This window comes from Dasypus novemcinctus, chromosome 14 (assembly GCF_030445035.2).
Source record: "Dasypus novemcinctus isolate mDasNov1 chromosome 14, mDasNov1.1.hap2, whole genome shotgun sequence".
Taxonomy (NCBI): Eukaryota; Metazoa; Chordata; class Mammalia; order Cingulata; family Dasypodidae; genus Dasypus; species Dasypus novemcinctus.
Window position 1 is genome coordinate 51,158,792 of NC_080686.1, and position 21,699 is coordinate 51,180,490.

Sequence of the window (21,699 nt, forward strand, 5' to 3'; positions counted from 1 at the left end):
TTTATCCATTAATGTCTCAGTCTGTTGGGGCACGGTTTGTGGTGCCCCAACACAATTACCCTATTAACATAAAAATAGGTCATCATAAATCACCATAACAGATAGCATAATAATGAAAAAGATTCAAATATGGCAATAATTACCAAAATGTGATAGAGAGATATGAAGTGAGCACATGCTGCTGGAAAAAATTGCACATATAAACTTGATCAATGCAGGGTTGCCACAAAACTTCAATTTATAAACATTACAATATCTGTGAAGTGCAATAAAGCAATGTGCAATAAAATGAGATATGCTTGTATTTGAAAGGAAGAGGCAAAAGTGTAAATGGAATAACTTCTTATCCCAGACTATCCAGAAAACCTGTCTGAAAATCCCTGAGACTCTGATTGGCTATTAAAACTAAGAAGTTATTGAAATGTTGATATGAATCAATAGGTAAATGCCATGAGAGTTGCATGCATTAAAGTTAAAAATCAGGAAGATATATATATAAAACAAAAAATATAAAAATAGAAGTAAGCAGTGGAAGAGTAGTAAGATTGATACCAAGAAAAAATTAATGTCTATAACACAGGAAATTAAAGTGCCTTATTCGACTATTACCTGTGACTAGAAGCTCAGCATTTCATAAATGTTCAACAGCTATTTCATCAATCAATATGTATATATGTATACATAACCTATAGAATTTTCTTTATGACAAGAACATCTGAGTAAAACTTGTTTCTGGATAGGTAAGTGATCTACTCTTTTTTTAAGTGCCAATTCTGCATTAATTAATCAACACCTTCAGCCAAATACTATTGAAATCCTAAATGAATTTAATGAAATGAGATGACATGTCCAAAAATTCATACATATGAGAAATTATAGAAGAATAGCTAAGAAAAGTTTGAGAAGTATATAGGAGAAATTTTTGTATTTCAATGTATATTATAAATCCTAAGCAATTAAACTTGTTATACTGATAAGTTAATAGCCATAGAAATAAATGAAAATAATAGAGAATTGAGAAAGAGATATATAAATATAATGTTTAAGCTTGTGGTATTTCAAATAAATGAATATTTCAGATAAGCATTTCACTATAGTATTCAAAATATTAACTATCCTTCTAGAACAAATAATACCGGATTTCTGCTACACATTATACACAGAGTGACTAACACGTTAGAATATTCTGATTCTATTTAGGTTCATGGTAAGAATGTACTTCTATGATTTGTATGAAGAGAGGCATGGCATGTGACTCCTTTGGATAAGAAAATCAACTAGATGGTTGATATTAAAGAGTAGGGATTTTTAAGATCCATTGTGAGAGTCTCTGCCATTCTTTTACTTACTTCAGGCATCTCAGAAGCATGTGGCTGCTGAATGATGTTCATGAGCAGAACCTTTCTGCCTACCAATAAGAGAAAACAGAGGATGGATACGAAATAAACTTTGGTTGTGTTTTACAACAGAGATTTTGGTGGTGCTTGTTAAAATAGTATACAATTTTAACCTGTTTGAGTGATACAAACACATATGAATTACTTATGTATTTAAAAATTATATATAAGAAAAAACAAAATATTTGAAGACATGTAGCAGAATATGATTTTAAGATAAGAAAGGACTTCTAAAGATTAAAAAACCTGACTGGATAAAAAAAACTCTTATATATTATAAAATAAGACATTAATAAATTCAAGAGATGAGTAAAAGATGAAAAGGTTTGTAAGGTATCAGTAACTAAGGTATATGAAAGTTGCCTACTTAAAAATCAGAAAAAAGGTAATTATCAACTTTATCAGCACAAAGAGAAATAATATGGGCAAACAATAAATGGAAATACCATTTCCAAAGAAGGGCAACCACTTACTTATGGGAAAATGTAAAGTAAATGTTATATTTTTTATGCTTCATATTTTCAAACATTGAAATAGTGTATTGTTAAAATCCAGTGCTGGCTAGAGTATGGAGGTCACTCTCATACATTCTGCTGAGATTCTACATTAGCACACTTTATTTTTGAAAGGCCTTTGGGCTAAATTTATTAAAACTTAAAATACACTTAACCTCTGTTTCAGAAATTCCACTCCTCAAATTTTATGTAAATAAATATGGAACAAGGATAATCTGTGAATCAATATATGTAAAGGAATAAAAACTGTTTTTTTTTGGTCCTTCCCTATGTATTTTATATTTTTAGGTCATTATAAGTAGCATTTTAAATTTTCAATCTCCAATTGTTCATTGCTAAAAATAGAAATGCAATAGAATTTTTTGTATTGGCTTTGCTTCCTGGAAACTTGTTAATCTTACTTAATAGAAACTGTAGCTTTTTTTTTTTTAACCTCCTTAGGACTTTCTACAGAGAAAATCATGCAGAATGTGAATGAAGTTTCGCTTCTTCCTTTTAAATATGAATGCCTTTTATATAATTTATTTAGCATATTGCACTTTTCTAGGAACTCCAGTAAAATATTGAATAAATGAGGTGAAAGCCAACATATATGCTTTGTCTCTAATTGCAGAGAGAAAACATTTAAGATTAAGTATAGTTCTAGTTGTATTTTTGTTTGTTTTTGTAGGTGCCCTTGAGAAAATTCCCACATGTACCTAATTTGCTAAGGATTTTAAAAAAGAAATGTGTATTGAATTTGGCTAAATGTATTTTCTACATCTACTGAGATCACTACATTTTAAAAGTTTCCTATTTTGGTCTGATAACATAGTTGGAGCTCATGATTTTCAAATGCTAAAATTATGCTGCATACCTGAGAAAAACCCTATGTACAGATTGGAAATAGCCTACTTTATGGTCATGATGTAATATCATATCTTATATTGCTGATTTTAATCACTATTATTTTATTAAGGATGTATATATGCATGTCCATAAAGGATATCAGCTTGGAGTTCTACTTTGCTGGTAGTGCCATTTTCTAATTTTGGTATAAAAGTGATGAAGATATCACAGAATAATTTAGGAAACATTTGTGTAGAATTGATATTTCTTTCTGAAATGTTGGGTAGAACTCCCCAGTGAAGTAATCTGGATTTCAAATCTTTCAGATATTTAAGGGCATTTAGTTTACTCATTTCATCTGAAGTGAGCTTGGTATTTTATTTCAAGGACTATATCCAATTCATTCAAGTTGTCAAATATATTGGTAGAACTGTTTATAATATTTCCTTATTATCATTTAATGTCTGTAGTAGTCCTAATGATGTCCCTTCTCTTATTCCTGACATTGGTAATTTGTATCTGCTGAGATTTCCAGAAAACTCAGATTAACCCAGTTCTTTATTAATATTCTAGAGGAAGATTTTAAAATTTATTTTATATTTTGTATTTCATTGACTCATGCTTTTATACATATTATGTCCCACATTCTGCTTAATATAGATCTATTTTTTTTCTAAGTTTTTAAAGCAGAAACTTACTTTCATCTGCTTGTAATACTTAGGTTCAGGCTAAATATTTAGGTTCAGACTACATATTTCCCTGTAAGCACTGCTTTAGCTGAATTCAGAAAGTTTGATGTGCTCTTTTTATTATTTTTAAATTTTCAAACTATTTTCTAGTTTCTTTTATGATTTTTTTCTTTGAACAATGAATTGTTTTGGAGTATGTTTAATTTTCAGATATTTGAAGAGTTACAAAACTGTGTGTGCCATTCAATTTGCAATTTAATTTAGCTTTGGGATACATACTTGTATTACTTTGATCTCTTTAAATCCTTGAGATTTGTTTTATCCAGTGAAGTAAGGTCTACTTTTAAAAATGCTCTGAGTGCACTAGAAAAATTGTGTATTATCTTGTTTTGGTAGCTGAGTGTTCTATACATGTGAATTGGGTAAAGTTAGTTGTTAATGTTGTTCAAGTATTCTATACTCCAACTGATTTCATGTCTACATTTTCCATCAATTAATGAAAGAGTGGTAGTGAAGCTATCAGTTATAATTGTGGATTTTTCTGTTCTTCTTTTTCTATTTTTATCAGGTTCCGCTTCATGCAATATGGAGCTCTTTCATGAGATATATACACCCATATGATTGGTATGTCTTTTTGGTAAATTGACACCTTTATAAAGCGTTATTTCTTTCTTCCTGTTTTCAAACTCTTTTTTCTTTCTATTTGTGCTTTTCATCATATTGATTATGACATATCTTATTTTTATTTTCTCCAGTTTGCAGACAATTCATACCAGCAATATTGAATCAATTGAACAATGAGAATGGTGTATCTTTCCATTATAAGATCTCATTTAATTTCCCTCAGTAATATTTTGTTTTAGTGTACAGGGTTTAAAAATGACTGCCTCTAGAAATATACTGTGTAGAAAATAAAAATACAAGCCATAGCCTAGGAGAAAATATTTTCAAACATATACCTGACAAAGAATTTATGTCCAGAATATAAAAAGGACATATACAGCTCTATAATAATAAAACAAAATTATAAAAACTGTCCAAAACATGAGCAGAAATTTCATCAAAGAATATATACAGATGGTAATAAGCACATGAATCAGCATTTATTAGAGAAATTCAATTTAAAACTAGGAGATAAAGCCACTAGAGTGGCTAAAACTTAAAAAGACTAACAATACCAAGTCCTAGTGAGGATGTGCAACAGCTGGAACTCATATATTGCTAGATGTATTAAAATATGAAATAATATCATTACATTTGAAAACATTGAGAAAATTTTGTACAAATTTCAACTAACACATATAGCATGTAATTAATTCCATTCATAGGCATTAATCCAAGAAAAATGAAAAAACATATGTGTATTCAAAAATTTAAATGCCTATAGTAGCATTATTCATAATAGCCAAAAACTGAAAACAGTCCCAAAATCTATCAAGAAGGGAATGGATAAAAAATTATAGTATATATTCATATAATCAAAAATGATTTGACAATAAAATTGAATGAACTACAGATTCGCAGGCAACATGCATGAATCTCAAAAGTATCATGCTAAGTGAATAAAGCCAGATGAAGAAAAGGTAATGCTATACAGATAAAAAGCATAATAGTGAATGAGAATGGAGTGTGAGAAGGAGATTGGCCACAAAGGATCATTACAAAGAGACTGTTTAGAATAACAGATATGTTCTGTATATTGAATTAATCATGGTTATATTGGTCACATATTTTTCAAAACATGCTAAATTGTACCTTTGAGATTTGTGAATTTTATAGTATTCAAAATATACCTAAATCATTTCCCATGGGGCAGATGGATGGAACCATCTTGCAGTTGCAGACTCTCTCTGTTCCTTGGGATGGATATTGTCCATCCACCTTGTTAGTTGTCCTGGGAGAGTAGGTGTTGTAACACTGCTGAGATTCAGAGCCCCACTGGAACATGGATGGACCAAAGACTTAAGTCTCTTGGACATACACCTATCAAGTATAGTATTAAGTATAAGTTCAAAAGGGGCAGAAGAACATGTGTAGGGAAACCATGTGTAGGGAAATGATATTTCTATTAGAAAGTGATACATCAGACATCCATTTCTTGAAAGATGGATTATTTGTATTCTTCTCTATTTATCTTTCTATAGAAAGCTAAAATACGTGTAGAATAAATTAAAGAAAACTGGAAAGATATGGAAAATAAGGCAGATGAGCTTTTGACCTCAGGATTCAAGGAAGAACACAGTGGCGAATTTTTCTGAGTATTCTTTTTGGCCCATACACCCTTGACCAAGTGCTTAGAGAAGCAGGCATCTTAGAAATGCCACATGAATATTTTAAAAGCCCCAATAAATGTTTACTCTCTCTAGCTAAAGAATAAGGAAAGGGGCAGCTAAATAAGCCAGAAACCTTTCAGACAATAACCCTTCTACTCCAGCCAAATCGTGTGCGTGAGGACTAGGGATAACAACAAATGTGGCACTAGCTCCACCCTTGCCAGTAAAGGCTTAAAGATTTGATTTCCACCCTCTACAGGCTCTAATAGGTGACTCAACAACCCCACCTTCAGAATGGTATAAATGAGTGTGGTAAAGAGACCTCTTTGTATAGTCAGTGGAAAACACATGGGAGATTGGTCTTCTACCTCCATCGGGGGATATTGCAGACCACTCCCCGTTCCATCTAGGGTAGTATCAGCAAAGTCCTTGTGGAGATTTTAGCATCTTTTAGTGGTAATGATGCCATATCTCCTCTGCTTCCAAAATAAGACGGGCATGTCTGAAGCAGTAACAGGTTGCCCTGCCTCTTTTTTTTTTTTTTAATGTTTTCTTTAATTAGACATTGCCTATGTTCTAGAGGGATTCTTGTTCCTGTAATTGAGAACATAGCAGGACCCCCCAGAATGGCAATTTAACATTTTCTTGCTTATTTTATGGATCTCAGCTTACTGATATAATACACTATGACAAAATGAACACTTAGAAGCCTACTCCAGGTGGACCCTGTCCTGTATACCCTCCCCACATCTAACATCCTACACCAGCAACCCTCCCCTGCCATATTTGCCAAAAGAACATTCCAAGCATTGTAGTTTTAACCACAGACCTGCAAATTCCCAGAGTTCACCTACTCCTTCCCCTGGAACCTCCCCCCAGTTCCATGGATAGTCCAACCCAAACATCCAACCTGTTTCCCCCTCACAGACCAGCACTGCCGAATCCAGTCATATCACTATACCAGTGTCATGCCCATCTACTGGAGAATTACACCTTTCCACCTCATCATAGATTTTGCCCATATGGGCATTGGCTCACCACCCTCTCCTCCCTTTTTGTCTCCTGTTAACCTCTCTTCCAGACTCTAGTTCTTTGAATCTGCACAATTTGCTTAAGTCATATCAGAGGTCATGTAATATTTGTCCTTCAGTGCCTGGCTTACTTCACTCAACATAAGGTCTTCAAGATTCATCCATGTTATCCCATGTGTTAATACTGCATTCCTTCTTACATCTGAATAATATTCCATTGTATGTATATATCACAGTTTGCTTTTCCATTCATCTATTGATGGATCTTTGGGTTGCTTCCAACTTTTGGCAATAGTGAATAAGGCCTCTACGAACATTGGTGTGTATGTGTCTGTTGATGTCCTTGCTTTGAATTTTTCTGAGTGCATACCCAGCAGTGGGATTGCTGGATCACATGACAGTTCTATGGTTAGCTTTTGAGGAACTGCCAAATTGTCCTCCACAATGGCTGCACATTCTACATTCCCACCAGCAATGGATAAGTGTTCCCTTTCCTCCACATCCTCTCCAACACTTGTAAGTCCTCTGCTTTTTTTTAATAGATTCCAGTCTATTAAAGATGTAAGATGATATCTCAATGTAGTTTTGATTTGCATTTCTCTAATAGTTAGTGATGTTGAGCATCTTGTCATGTGCTTTTTAGCTATTTGTATAACTTCTTTGGAGAACTGTCTATTCAAATCACTTGTCCATTTTAAAAATAGGTTTTTTGTCTTTTTATTTTTGAGATGTAGGATGTCTTTATATATGGTGGATATGAGGACTCTATTGGATAGATGGTTACCAAATATTTTCTCCTATTAAGTAGGCTGCCTCTTCACTTTCTTGGCAAACTCCTTCAAAGTGCAAAAGGTTTTAAATTTGAAGAGGTCCCATTTATCTATTTTTTCTTTCATTACTTGTGCTTTGGATGTAAAGTTTATGAAACCATTTCCTGTGGGCTCGCTGGCAGTGATTAGCGGCCCACGAGGTCCGGGCAGCCTTCCACGGCTCGGCGGGAAGCCCCTAGGCCAGCGCGTAGGCCTAGGTTCTCCAGGCGTGGGGGACGCGCGGTAAAAACCACGGAGACAGCCTGAGCGCAGGAACAAGTCTGCTTTATTGCGGAAATACACTTGGTTATATAGGGTTGGGTAGAGGGAGGGGCAGGAGCTGGGGCGGGTTAACTACGGGGCGGTAGTGGATAGGCGGAGTTGTGCAGGCGGCTATGAGGTAGGCAGTAGCCAGGGAAGAAGGCAGATTATATATTGGCAACGTGGGCGGGACTGGCGGGAAGGACAGCAACGGCTGGAGGAAGGAGATAACAAAGGCTGGGGGAAGGGATGCAGCAACAATTTCCTACTACAAGATCTCCTTATCCTTTCCGCCAATCTGTGTCTCTCAACTGGAGAGTTTAATCCATTAACATTCAAGGTTATTACTGTCAAGACATTACTTATATTAGTTGTATTTTCTTTCAGTTTATATATGAATTTTGTTGTTTCTATTTCCCTTTTTTAAATCATTTTAGTTATTCTTACCAATAATCTTCCTTCCTACATTCTCCTCCTACCTCTCTGTCCTGTTTTTCCTTTCTACCGGCAGACTCCTTTTTGTATTTCTTGAAAGTCAGGTTTTCTTGTCAACAAACATTCTTAATTTCAGTTTATCTATGAATATTTTGAACTCTCCCTCATTTTTGAATGTCAACTTTGCTGGATATAGAATTCTTGGCTGACAGCTTTTTCTTTTAGTTCCTTAACTGTGTCATAACACCATCTTCTTGTTTCCATGGTTTCAGATGAGAAATCGGCACTTAATCTTATTGCACTTCCCTTGTATGTTATGGATCTCTTTTCTCTTACTGCTTTCATTATTCTTTCTTTGTCTTGAGCATTAGACGATTTGATAAGTATATGTCTTGGGATAGGCCTTTTAGAATTTATACTGCTTGGGGTGCACTGTGCTTCCTGGACATGTACATCCATGTCCCTCAAAAGAGTTGGGAAGTTTTCAGCCATCATATCCTCCAACACTTCTTCTGCTCCCTTTCCCTTCTCTTCTCCCTCTGGGATACCTATAATGCATATGTTTGTGTGTCATGTTGTCATTCATATCCTTACTTTCCTGCTGGCGTTTTTCTATCTTTTTCTCTATCTGTTCTACTATCTGCCTGATTTCAGATGTACTATCTTTGACATTTGACATCACTGATTCTTTTCTTTGCCTGTTCAAATCTGCTGTTAAGTGCTTCCAGTGTATTTTGATTTCTTGCATTGTGCCATTCATCATCACCAGATCTGTTATCTTTTTATGTGTGTTTACAATTTCTTCACTATATTCCCCTAATGCCTTCTTAATATCCTTTATTTCTTCCTTCAGTTCATTAAGTTCATTCATGATATTTGTTTGTACATCCCTGATAAGTTGATCCATGTTCTGCATCTCCTCCTGTTTCTTAGTTTGCTCATTATACTGGTCCAGCTCTTCCAGTTTCTTAGTATGGCTTGTAATATTTTGTTTGTGCCTAGGCATTTGTTTATCTTGATGGGCATATTTTCGTTGGTTAGCATCTCCTTCTATTCTAGGGTTTTATTTTGTTGCTTGTGTATGTTAAGTTTCCTTTATGACACTTGGTTCCTCTTATTCTATGTCCTTGCAGTTATCTGTGCTCTGGTTTTCCTTTGGCTTCTTTATTTGTCTTGCATCTTCCTGGGTGATACACAACACTTTTCTATTCTATTGCTCCCCAAAGAGCTCCCTTAGGTAGGTTTTTGTCCTCTCTCAGTTTTTGGGAGAGAGTAGAGCTCGACATACCTACTTCAATGCCATCTTCCAAGGAGTCTTTCCTGCTTCTTCCAATCAGATTGGTATCAGCAAGGCCTAGTTCAGAGTCTTAATATTCATCCATGCCCAGTAGTAATGAGGAGATGTAGCTCTCCTTATCCAGCTGGAACAGAATCAGAATAGATCTGCTAAAACACAATATTTAAATAAGGTCCAGAGTCTCCTGACGTAATATCCACAATGTCAACACTAATATGTTATCATAAGTAACATTTATATAATACAATGTTTAGAGCAACTGCTGAAAACACTATACAAAAAAAAAAAAGAAAATCACTATATCAAAATGGAATTCCAAAATTTGTTTCATTAATCCACAGAAAAGAAGAACAAAAGTCATAAAAATAAAAATAGAAAGAAACAGAAAATAAAAATAAAAGGAAAGAACTAATCCTAAAATATCTATAATTTTATTATATGCAAATGCTCTTGATACACAAATTAAAAGACAGAGATAAACAGAATAGATTATAAACATGAACTATATACTATTCATAAGGCAAATCCACTTTTAATTCAACAACATAGGTAGGTTGAAAGTAAAATGATGGAAAATATATACCTTGTAAACATTAATTTAGAAGGGGCATGAGAAGCTATATTTATTTCAAACAAAATAGACTTTGGAGTCCATAAAATTATCAGGGACAGAAAGGAATATTAAATAATGATAAAAGGTCAGTTTATCAAGAAAACCTAACAATACAAAATACATATACACAAAACAATATACTTGAAAAATAAATGAAGGAAAATCTGATAGAACTGAAAGAAGAAATTCACAAATTCACAATTATGTTCGGAGACTTCAAAATTAATAACTGATAAACCATGAAGGCAGAGGACTTTAATTTATTTTATACTATATATATAATTATTTAATACTTTGATATTGCCAACTCTAATTTCTTAGTTCTCTTATGATGAAAAAAGTATCCTTGAAGTATTTCAACTATTTACACCAAAACTGGAAACCCCTATCACCTTGCATCAATTTCCTGTTTTGTAGGGTTAGAAAAAAATTAGAAAGTTAAAACATAGTCAGATTAAAAATACTGGATCTTCTCACTGCTTTCATTGCATCAGGCAACAAATTTGAATGACCCTACCACCCTTGCTCCAGAACTTCTCAGCAGCCTAAGTTTAGACACAGAAGAATAGGGTAATTAATCTTTATGATTCATAGTTGAGAGTTGAGTTTTACAAAGTGAGTTATGTATTACATGGTTAAAATACAATATAAAACTACATGATCTGAATCTTCACACAGATAGGAGTTTTATTTTCTTGGATCTTTTTTGAACATATTATTTCATGATCAGGAAAATATGACAGTAATTATATTTAAGAGATTGTGAAAAAATCTAGCATGATACTTTTTCTATAACACTCTACAGTCATTTGGGTCAATTGTAAACTTTAACATAAATCTTTATTCAAATCATGTCAAAACTTTCATTTTTATGTTACTTTACATAATTTTGTGGATGCATCTTTCATTGACCTGCTCTCCATATGTGATATATAAATTTTTAAAGAGAAAGCACATGGGATAAAATGGAATGTTGATAAAAGGACAATGTCAAATTCTTAAGTATATTGTATCATCTGACTCACAAACAGGAAAAACATGATAGGTAGGTAGATAGATAAGATTATAGATGTATAGATACTTCAAGAATTTGCTTCTGTATATTATTCCTCAGGAAGCTGAAATAAATTTATTCATGATGAACTGGCTGAATAACTAGATTTGTTCTCACACATCTGGAAAGTGAATAGTAATTGTAATTATTAATGATTATCTTTGATTTTTGGAAGAGAATGCTATTACCAAAATAACACCAGGGCTATTTTGAAATAGTGACATTTTCTTTAACATCTTATGGATTAATAAATCTTGATCATAAATAAATATGCTACACCAATCATCTACATTTAGAGTGCTCTATAAAGTGTTGCATATAATTATCTTTTATATATATATATATATATATTTTTTTTTTAGGAGGTATTGGGAATTGAACCCAGGACCTTGTACATGGGAAGAAGGTGCTCAGCCACTGACTACAACTGTTCCCCTAATTATTTTCTTATACTATGCATCACTTTTACTTGAAAAGAAGGGTATGAAAAGGGATAAAAGTAAATTTAAAATAGTGAGTTCTTACAGTTTTTATCTTAACCAGTGATCCATGTTAGCATCACCAGTGATAAGTTATGTGGAAACCATCTATGCCCTCATATGAGATGACAAAGAGAATACCTCACCTCTGTGGTATTCTTCCTCCAAATTCAAAACCCCAATTGCATCATTAGAGTAGCATCAGGCAAACTAAAATTGAAAAATATTCTACAAAATTTCTGACCAGTAATCATCAAATTCTCAGGTCTCTATAAGACAGGCAAATACCAGAGGACACTAACAAGAAATGATGACTAAATAAAATGTGGTATCCTGAAAGGATGCTAGTGGAAAAACTGATGAAGTAGAAATAAAGTTTAGATTTTAGTTAAATTGGTAGATAATAGTTAATGTGCCAATATTCATTTGTTAATTTTGATAAATATGCTATAGCTATGTGAGATAATAATGTTAAGGGAAGTTGAGTGGAGAGCATAAAATGGGAACTCTTCATAATCTTTGCAGCTTTTCTCTGAATCTAAAATTATTCCCAGAACAAATTTAATACAAAGTTATATTGTGTAAAAATATATTAGATTATGAACATTCCTGCCTAATTCTCCCAGATCCAAGAAATTTACTTCTCCAGTTTTATAAGGAGAATGTATAAACATTATTACCTAAGTTTTAGAAGAATGTTTAATAAATTACCAAACTCTAATTTGAAATTAAATATATATTTGCTTCCATTTTCCTAGAAAATCAATAGCTAGCATTATAACATTTTAATGGGAAGTATTTATCATCTAAGTCTTAGCTAAAAACAAACAGAAAACCAGCTGTACACACTACTTTTAGGTGACTAGTTGAAATTGTAGATGACAATATGGAGTGGCTTGGTTGAATCCAATATATGAAATAATTACATCAACAAATGTGCTTGACTGATAAGTTGATAGTCTTATGTCCAATTTATTCATGTTGAAGTTGTTCAGGGGCAGTTCTATTAGTATACTTACCTTTTTTTTATCTTTCCCATATTGTTCAGAAATACAACTTTGTATTCCCAAATATGCTGCCAAGAATAATTAATTTGTTGGAAAACCTTAATAATTGTGTGATAATTTCATTGTCAATGTCACACTGGCTAATGCAATCTTATGGTGTCTGAATATTTCCATACAATTTTGTAGCTTCCAAAAGCTAGTTCTAAAAATTAATTTGTTATGGAGGGAAATAATTTCTCACAGTGGGAAACAGTACACATACAGAAATCATACTAATCACTATGCCTGATTTACACAATGAAAGTCTCATACTGCGGCACAGCCAGCAGGTATTATGATATATTATAATTTATCTAAATTTAACTTTAGATTTATGCAATATAGTTCTTTAAGGAATGACAATTATTAAATTGATGCTATGGGGAACCACGTTATTGTATGAATAACCATTAATTCAATCCTTTATTCATTGAAAAAATATGCATTAAGCTCTTGTAAAGTACAGACTTTCTGCTAGGCTCTAGAGCTTAATAGTTAAAAAAAAGAATATGACCCTTACCCACAGCAAGTTAAAACATAGTGGGAAGAACTGGCTAGAAACAGCTTTTAAAATTACTAATAATATTATTTACTATGTTCTAGGTAGAGTTCAAAAATCTTACCCTAAAAGGCCTAGCAAATAAAATGTGGTTATTACTAAAAATACACAGGATATTATGATAGATAATAATAGACAGTGATTGGCTGATCTGTGAGGGGCCAAGTTAGATGGGATGTTCAGGATAGGGTGTTTTGATGAGGCAATATTTATTGAATGAAAGATTGAACAAAAGCTTGCCTTGCTAACGGCAGAGAAAGGAGTGTATAAGAAAAACTTATCAACAGGTACAGGTCTTGATAAAGAAAAGATATTAGAATATATAAGGACTAGAAAGAAAGTTATAGAAAATGGAATTATTGTAAGCTTTGATTATCACAGCCCTTGTGGAAAAAATGAGATTAGTGTACATAGTAACAGGGGAAGGGCTGGAGCTTAACTGGATACATCGAGCGGTCTTAATTTGTGCTACTATGGGCTGGGCTTGATGCTAAATTCTTTGGACAGGTGATCTTATCAAAGTTTATACCTATAGCATATGGTTATAATCATATTTTAAAATTGCAGTAGGTGAGTATTAAAGTGGTTATCTAACTTGCTGAAAGCCACGAAGCTTAAGAAATGATTCTTCCAGGACTCCATACCAACAGTCTCACGATGAAAACATTAGCAATACCACTATAGTGATCACCACAGTACTTAAACAGTTGTCATTTATCTGTTTCCTAAAAGTCAGAAACCAAAGAACTTTCTGACAGGAATTATATCTGATTTTCAGAATTACTAAATTATTTTTAAAATTTCTATTCTGATTTTCTGATAAAAGGTTATTCAAGAAAATCCAACCTGCTTCATGTAAGGTTCAGAGTTTGAGAAAGTTTACCTCACTGACTTACACATTAGACACTTTTGATATGCTTGTGTTTTTTCCCTCAATGATAGAAAGAGCCTGTGTTTAAATATTCAAATTACACTATAGTGTTTAGGGTTAGAAAAAGAACAGCCTTTTGATGAGACTTGAAAATAATAAGTTCAAGCTTAGGTTTATACCTGAATGGTTTGGAGATGTAGTAAGAAGGTTCTCTTCTTTGCAGTAGGCATGAGGAAAATGCAGATCATTTTCCTCTTAGGAGTCTTCCTATTTACTGCCATTAGTCATACCAAGCATCTAGAAATAGAAAAACAAATTGCATCTTTGATTCCCTTCAATAGTCTACCACCAAGTCTTGCTCTTCTTCTTTAGAAATACCATTCTTCCACACACTGCCTCACTCCTACCACCTCAGAATCACATTCAAACATCCCTGCCAGCTGGACTGAGACTTATTCCTGTTTTCTAAATGAAACTAAATAGCATTATTAGATTAATAGTTTTGCCAATTGCTCTTGTAAGTGCTTTACAAAAGAGTTGTAGTCCAAGCTTGAATTCAAAATTTATGAAAGACTTTTCTACTTACTTCAGTCCATTCTGAAACTCTATCTTCTACAACCTAATACTTAATGTACTTGGTCATTCAATGTGCATTTATTTATACCTTCTTGATATCAATCTTACATATGAGTTACACACAAAATATTTGTTACCCCTGTCCCTGGCCAGAGCCTAATCAGGAAGACCAAAACCAGTTATATCCTACCATTCAGCACAGTGTAATAAACATATTAGATTTCCAATAAATATTTGTTGAAATAATGAACGAATGAGTGGAAAATAATTGTGAAATTGTTTGAAAAATGTAAAATCAGAAAGTTTTATATACAATGGTAGCAGAGGACTGGACAGTTTTTCCATTATAAAAAAGGCTTCATAACCTATTGAAACAAAGGCTTAAAGAATAAGTAGAGATAACAGCCATTTCAGGGAAGAGGGAATATAAGTAAATGTTCCAAATCATGAATAATCTGGAGGTTTGAGGGTTCGAGGATCTGCAAGTATTCTATATTGAGTGGGCCTCAGAGAATGCAACAGCCAAGTGGTGATGGGGGGATTTAGGGTTCCCCAGAGCCAGACTGAGAGCAAGGCTGGAGGGTTTCAAGGAGAATGACAAGGGGAGATTTCCTTATTAAGACAAGCATCAGTCCAGGCAGAAATGTGGGGGATGTATTGGAGGGAGATTAAAATATGGGCAAAGAAATCAGTAAAAGAAATGTGCATTTACCCATTTACGAGCTAATGACGACAGTGACAATGGTGTGCAACAGAATTCGATAGGCTGAGAAATCAGAGTTAAAGGGAAGGAATTGTTGAGCATTTGTACATGGAAGCTGGGGTAGAGGAAGAATATAGGAAGATCACTGATTTTCTGGATTGTAAAATTCAGTGAAAGTTGATAAGCTTAAAAATATAGAGAGGTTGCATACAAAATTTTATTTATAAAACTTACCACACAATTGATTGTTTCAAATTGTATTGTAAATTGAATGACAGTTTGAACTCAATGTTGTACTTCCTTTATTTTATGGGGATAAAACTAATGTTTGCATCAAACATGAGAGTCCTGTAGCTCTACCTGTTGGTAGATACTAGGGTGCCAGTCCAGAGAATAGATTATATATTCATAACATGAACGACTTGGAAACTGTTTAAGTGTGTAAGCTTAAGATAACGTGGACTTGTTTTAAATCCCAGCCTCACCACTTACTAGATGTGAGACCTTGGATAACAGACATAAGTCTTGATTTATTTAGCCATGAATTATTGATAATACTACCAACTATCTCATGATATTTTGATGGATTAAATAAAAATAATAGATGTCAAATTATAGTAAACACTAAAAAAGTGACCTAATAGCATTAATATGTATTAATATTTATAATAAATATTAAAATTATATCAGTAATAATATAGAGTAATGAAAATATTATGGTATTATCTATTTTTTAAACCTTAGATTTTAACATTTCTTTCCACATAAAAAATAATTACCGAAGATTTTTTATTTTTAATTATTTGCATAAATTTACTCCTCTGTTAGAAATGTAAGCATTTTTCAGAAACCCAGACATAACTTAATATCACCCCAAAACTTCAGTTTGCAAAAAATTTCTTGAAAAGAATGTTCATAAAACTGATGTCCAAAAGGTTTGCTTAAATCGCCATAAATGCTTGCCTGATACTTCCTGTTTAAATAAAAGTTTAGAGAGATCGTTACAGAGAATCGTATTTGAACTAAAATTTTAAAGAAACTTGGAAGCATGAAAGAATTTTTGTTAACTGAAGAAAGTACACGTGTATGTTGAAAGAGAAGTCTAACAGAGAGCCTTGAACCAAGAAAAATCAGATTAAGCTGTTTCTATAAAATGCTTTGGAAGACTTACTGTGTGCTTCTATGTGAGTGCGGAAGAAGAAAGTGTGTGATGTGAGATCCCACAGCTCCACAATCAATTTAGTAATGTCATAGAGAAATGAAACATTGTTTCTTGGTGCCCTCAAGCTTACCGTGAAAATGAATAAATCCCATTACAAGAGATGAAAATTAATAGAGTGTACAACACAATAATTGAATTCACTTTGTGAAGAATTTTTAAAAATTATTTTAATTCTTGCTTTGGAGATAAAAGATGACTGCTTATCTTTAATCTGGAAAAGCTTCAGTTTGAAGGTGTGGTTGAAGAGGTAACAAAGGGCCCAAAGTGGTAAAATGTCTTAATAAAAGATAGTAAAAACAGTATATATTATACATATTATATATTGCATATGTATTGTAGGTAAAGATAATGAATTAACTCAGTTTTTAAAAAGCATTGAATATTTCAGTTGTATATTATTCAAACTACTATAAATGTTAGGTGATTGAGAGGCTGTGATATCCACAACCACTAAATACAAACTAGCAAAAATATTTGCTAAATTCATTCTCATCTTTTCCAGTAATTTTCTTGTGCCATCTCTGAAGCAGGTGATAAACGAAAATACATTTGTATAGTACCTAACCTATTTAATTCTCATAGTGTTTTTTTACATAAATTATTAACAGGGCTAGAGAAAAGAATTAGATCATTATATATAGGAAAAGTAACTATAAATACAAGTATTTATAATCATGACTATAAAACGTAGTTTTTTCAGAAAAATCTAACAAAATCTAAGAAGGTATCATCGTGAATTTTTGAATATGAGAAAAATTTAAAAGAGTATAGGAATTGTTTCCTAAGCCAAATTGATTACATTAAAAAATCTATTTAATTTGAATATGTAATAGGGGGTGGCCAAATAGGCATCATCCTTTAAGGCTTGATTCGCAGGGATTTTTGTTTGTTTTGTTTTGTTCTTAATAATTTTCTTAGGAAAGAAGTGAGCTGGTTATTCATGTGCTATATTAGAAAATTACATTATTGTTAATAGCTTTTGGGTTGGCTTCCTCCACTGTGAACTCTTAGTCCTGAACAACATTTTATTTACTATTGCAAATGCAATTTCTAACACAAAGGTAGGCACCTGGGAGGCATGTTGATGGCTTTATTAAATGAATTAGTGAAGAAATGAATGACAGGATATTCAAGTAATGTACTTCACCATTATTTCCAGTGTAGGAAATAATGTAGGAAGTGGAAGTGTAGGAAGGTGGATGTTTCATGTATATCTCAGATTTTCATTTTAGAAAAACAAGCTTGATTGTCCAAGCAAGCTATCATTAAATTATGCAAAACAAGTAAGTATGGTTCTTTTTTGTCTAGTAATCTAAAACATTAAAACAAATCCAATTATTTTTCAACCTTTTAAAATAAATCATTATACTCAAGTGCATTCATTGCTTTGTGTGGCTCCCAGGTAAACCAAGTGTATCTTGGGGATTGAGAACAAATACAGAATCTTGAAACAAAGGATGAATCAAGAAAACATCCTATCTTCAAGCAAATATTAACTAGTTATAAAAAAATATAACTCTCGATGCGATTACATAAAAGAGTTTCTTTTCAAAATGTTCTTTAAAATTCTGGACCAGGTGAATTCTGGCGCCGAGCCGGTGTCGCGCTGCTGCCGGGCGGTGCCGGGCAGGTGCCGGGCAGGTGCCGCTGGAGCTGGCGGGCGCGGCGCGCGTGACCGCCCTGGGGCTGCGAGCGCGGGCCGCGTCCCCGAGCACTAGGCCGAGTCGCGCAGCGCGGGCGCGAGCTCCGCGGACGCGCAGAGCTGCGGCGAGCGCGTGGAGGTCGTGAGCCTCGCGCCACGCTGCTCGCGCCAGACTCCCGGGAGGCCACGACTTCCTGTTCAGCTTCCAGCTGCCGCCGGCCCTGGACTTGTGCCCTCCAGGCCAGGAATTTTACAAGCATTAGTGATTTTCCCAGCTAATCATGTCTTAACATCTCATAATTCAAAAATCTGTTTTTCACACCTCCTGATATTTTGACTAATGTAAACTACCTAACTTAGGTTTAACCAATTTTAATTAACATCTTTTACATTCCTTTATTTTTGTTAGTGTGTTGTACGAGACTAAATATACTTGGAAGGTTTGCGGGAAATTGCAAACAATACTTCCCTTTTAGTTACCACGAAACAATGAAATAGTCCAGTCATTGTGACAAGTGTCTGCTCTGAATCTCAACATGGAGTGACAACATTGTGCATGCCTGAAAAAAGAAAAGGCCTCAAAAGAAGTCACTGACTGAGAAAACTTGGATAACTTACACCGTTCTGAGTTTCACTAACTTCTGGAAAAAGAAAGGAACATAGATACTCCACATAATTACCGTTAGTTTAATAATCATAACGGCATGTAAAACACCTAGCATGGTGCAAGGCACTGGAAAGATCTTTACTGCCATTCTCCTTAACTAGTACAGTTAAATACATTCCTTTTTTCTTTCATGCATTATTCATTCATCCAACAAATAAATGTTCAATACCTGTTTGACAATGTGCAAGGGCCATGGGAATGGAAGGCAAGTAAGACCCAATCCTTGCTCACAGGCATCTTGAAGTTTACTAGGAGGAAAATATACAAATAAATTCAGCACATTATTGAAGAAGCTAAAGAGAGACTGTTCTTAGGTGTATGGAAAAGGGAGTGCTCGATTCCACCAGGAAGAGTGAAGAAGTGGAATCCAGAAAGATTCACGGAAGAGGTGACGTAAGAAGAATTTGGGACTTGGAAGCATGGTGAACAAAAATGTATGGGCCCATAGAAAGTTTTGTAAATTTGGAATGATAAGTTTTGGGCATGGGGGAGCATGAGAGGACCTGCAGTGGAAGAGGTCTACAGTTTTCAAATCCTAGGGAACGTTTGCCTATGGAGAGTAATTTTAATGCCATAGACAATAGGAAAGATCAAGAGAGTTCAAATAGGACATTAACATGAACAGATGTTAAAAAGAGCCATTGCTGCCTTTGTTATTTGCAGTTGTATTGCTTAATTCTAAGGCGTGCTGTCGTTACACATTTATCATAGATTTGGATAGTTTCTAAGGCAATAATAGATGGAAGTAGGGTGTCTTGAGGGAGGGAGAATTCATAGCAATATTGGGTTGGTATTAGAAAAAGAAAAATTAATTATGTGAAAAATCAAGTGAAAAAAAAATATTTAGAGATAATGGGCTGACTGGAGATACAGCAATGAAATAGAATTTATAGGAATTGGTCTCCTATTAAAAATGAGAGGAAAAAGAGAAAATGTTCTAATTTCCAGGTCAATTTGCTGGTTTTGGTGACTTGAGAGAAGAGGGAAAAGTAGTATATTTGGGTAGGGAAAAAAAAAGGATAATGGTGAATTTTACCAGAGTTGTTTTCCTGGAGTTGGTGGGTTGAAGACCTTTTATGAGGTAAAGGTGAAGAATAAGTGGAGACATTTTATGATTTTATGTTTAGTTTTTCCATATCATTATTATTCATTCATTATCTTAGTTTATTATGGAATTAGAGGGCTATTTCACACTCAGGATATTCTACTAAAAAATTCTCTTCCCTCTCTTCTTTCTCCCTTCCCTTCTTTCCCTCCCTGCCTCCCCATCTCTTTCTTTCTCCCTCTGTTCATTGGGTTAGACAGTGAGCAAGAATACCAAGGCCAGAGTATATTTGTTATACTAATATAAATCATGTTTTGATACAATCAAAATTTTGAATTACATCCATAAAGTCCCCAGAGAACTATAATTCCAACATTCAAGTGTTCAGTCATGTCTAAATAATAGAAGTGTCAAGTGAGGCTTAAAATATTTTTTTTCTGCCTTGAATTTAGTAAAGAAGAATATGGAAATACAAAAGGCTATTTTCCTTTATTTTCATCCACATGTTTTATTTAGATGGGCAAACAAAAGGAAGAAAATGATACAATTGATCATTTTAAGCAAAAAACTTTAAATAATCTCAATACCAATCAAGCATATTTAGAAATTGTGTCATTGCTATTCGAATAAAACACATAAGAAACTAAAATCCAGAGTTAGAAGCCGTTCAGAATGATATGTTTTTAAGTTTAAAAATCAAGTTGTTATTTTATTACTTTCCCACCCTGAGAGAACTAATGTAAGTTTAAGACTTATATAAAAAAATTTAAGAGCCATGGCAATTTATATTAGATTACCTATTATACAGGGTTCAGATATGCAATTTTATGTTTTCAAATATTTGAAAAACACAAAGGCATTACTTCCCTGTTGGAAACCATTAATGCAAATGACTTATTAAAAAAGGACAATATATTATTTAGCATTACTTTCAGTTGGTTACTTCAAGCAGCACTTTAATAAGCATCAAGTAATTTGAAATTGAAGGAGAAGAAGATACACCATGCCTAGGGCTAAAATGTACTTTGATTTTTTTTTCTGGAAAGCTCTTCTGCCAATCAATCCCCAGGATATTAGATTCTAATCATTAGAAAACACTTGAATATGGTAAACAAAATGACGACCAAAAGAATAATTACCTTATGTTTTGATAGAATCATACAGATAAAAGCCTGTATTCAAATAGAGTTTCTAAGTTGCTTATAGGTCCTGCAATGGCCAGTGGCAGTCTGTTCTGAATATTGTATTATGCTTTGACAGTAAAAGTGACCCTTTAAAAGTTCAGCCCTTGACTATATTTTCAAGTTTATTTTTTTAACCTACAAAAATATTCACTTTTTGTGCATAGGTCTTTGACAATCAAGATAAGGAACAGCTCAATCATTCCCCAAAATAATCCTTAGTGCTACTGCTCTGTAGAGATGGAGAGATTAATGTTTAACAATGAAAACTCCAAAAAATTTGTATGTATACCTATATTTATTAAAAACTATATTGATAACAGATGCATTGGCATAATTTAAAAATACTAATAAATTACGTGATTCCTTATTGTAAGTTCCAGATAGCCAATTGTCACAAAATACTTTTATTGTATTTTGCTAAATTCATGTAACTGAAGTCAAACTATAATGGTAAATTATGGAATATAGTTCTGATGACAACTGACATGTTGGTTGGTATGTTT

General features: G+C 33.5%; 1 long non-coding RNA gene across 2 annotated transcripts in view; it reads right to left on the minus strand.

The window, feature by feature from the left end:
• The window catches only part of LOC131273275 (uncharacterized), a 90,138-nt gene that overhangs the window by 45,430 nt on the left and 23,009 nt on the right, over positions 1-21,699 (minus strand). The window contains exons 2-4 of one of the 2 annotated variants that reach the window (XR_009180445.1): positions 19,137-19,215; positions 14,337-14,454; positions 9,527-9,659 (exon numbers count right to left, since the gene is read on the minus strand). This is a non-coding gene — a long non-coding RNA (uncharacterized lncRNA). The remainder of the gene's footprint in view (positions 1-9,526; positions 9,660-14,336; positions 14,455-19,136; positions 19,216-21,699) is intronic. The other variant, XR_009180444.1, reaches the window with a different exon arrangement.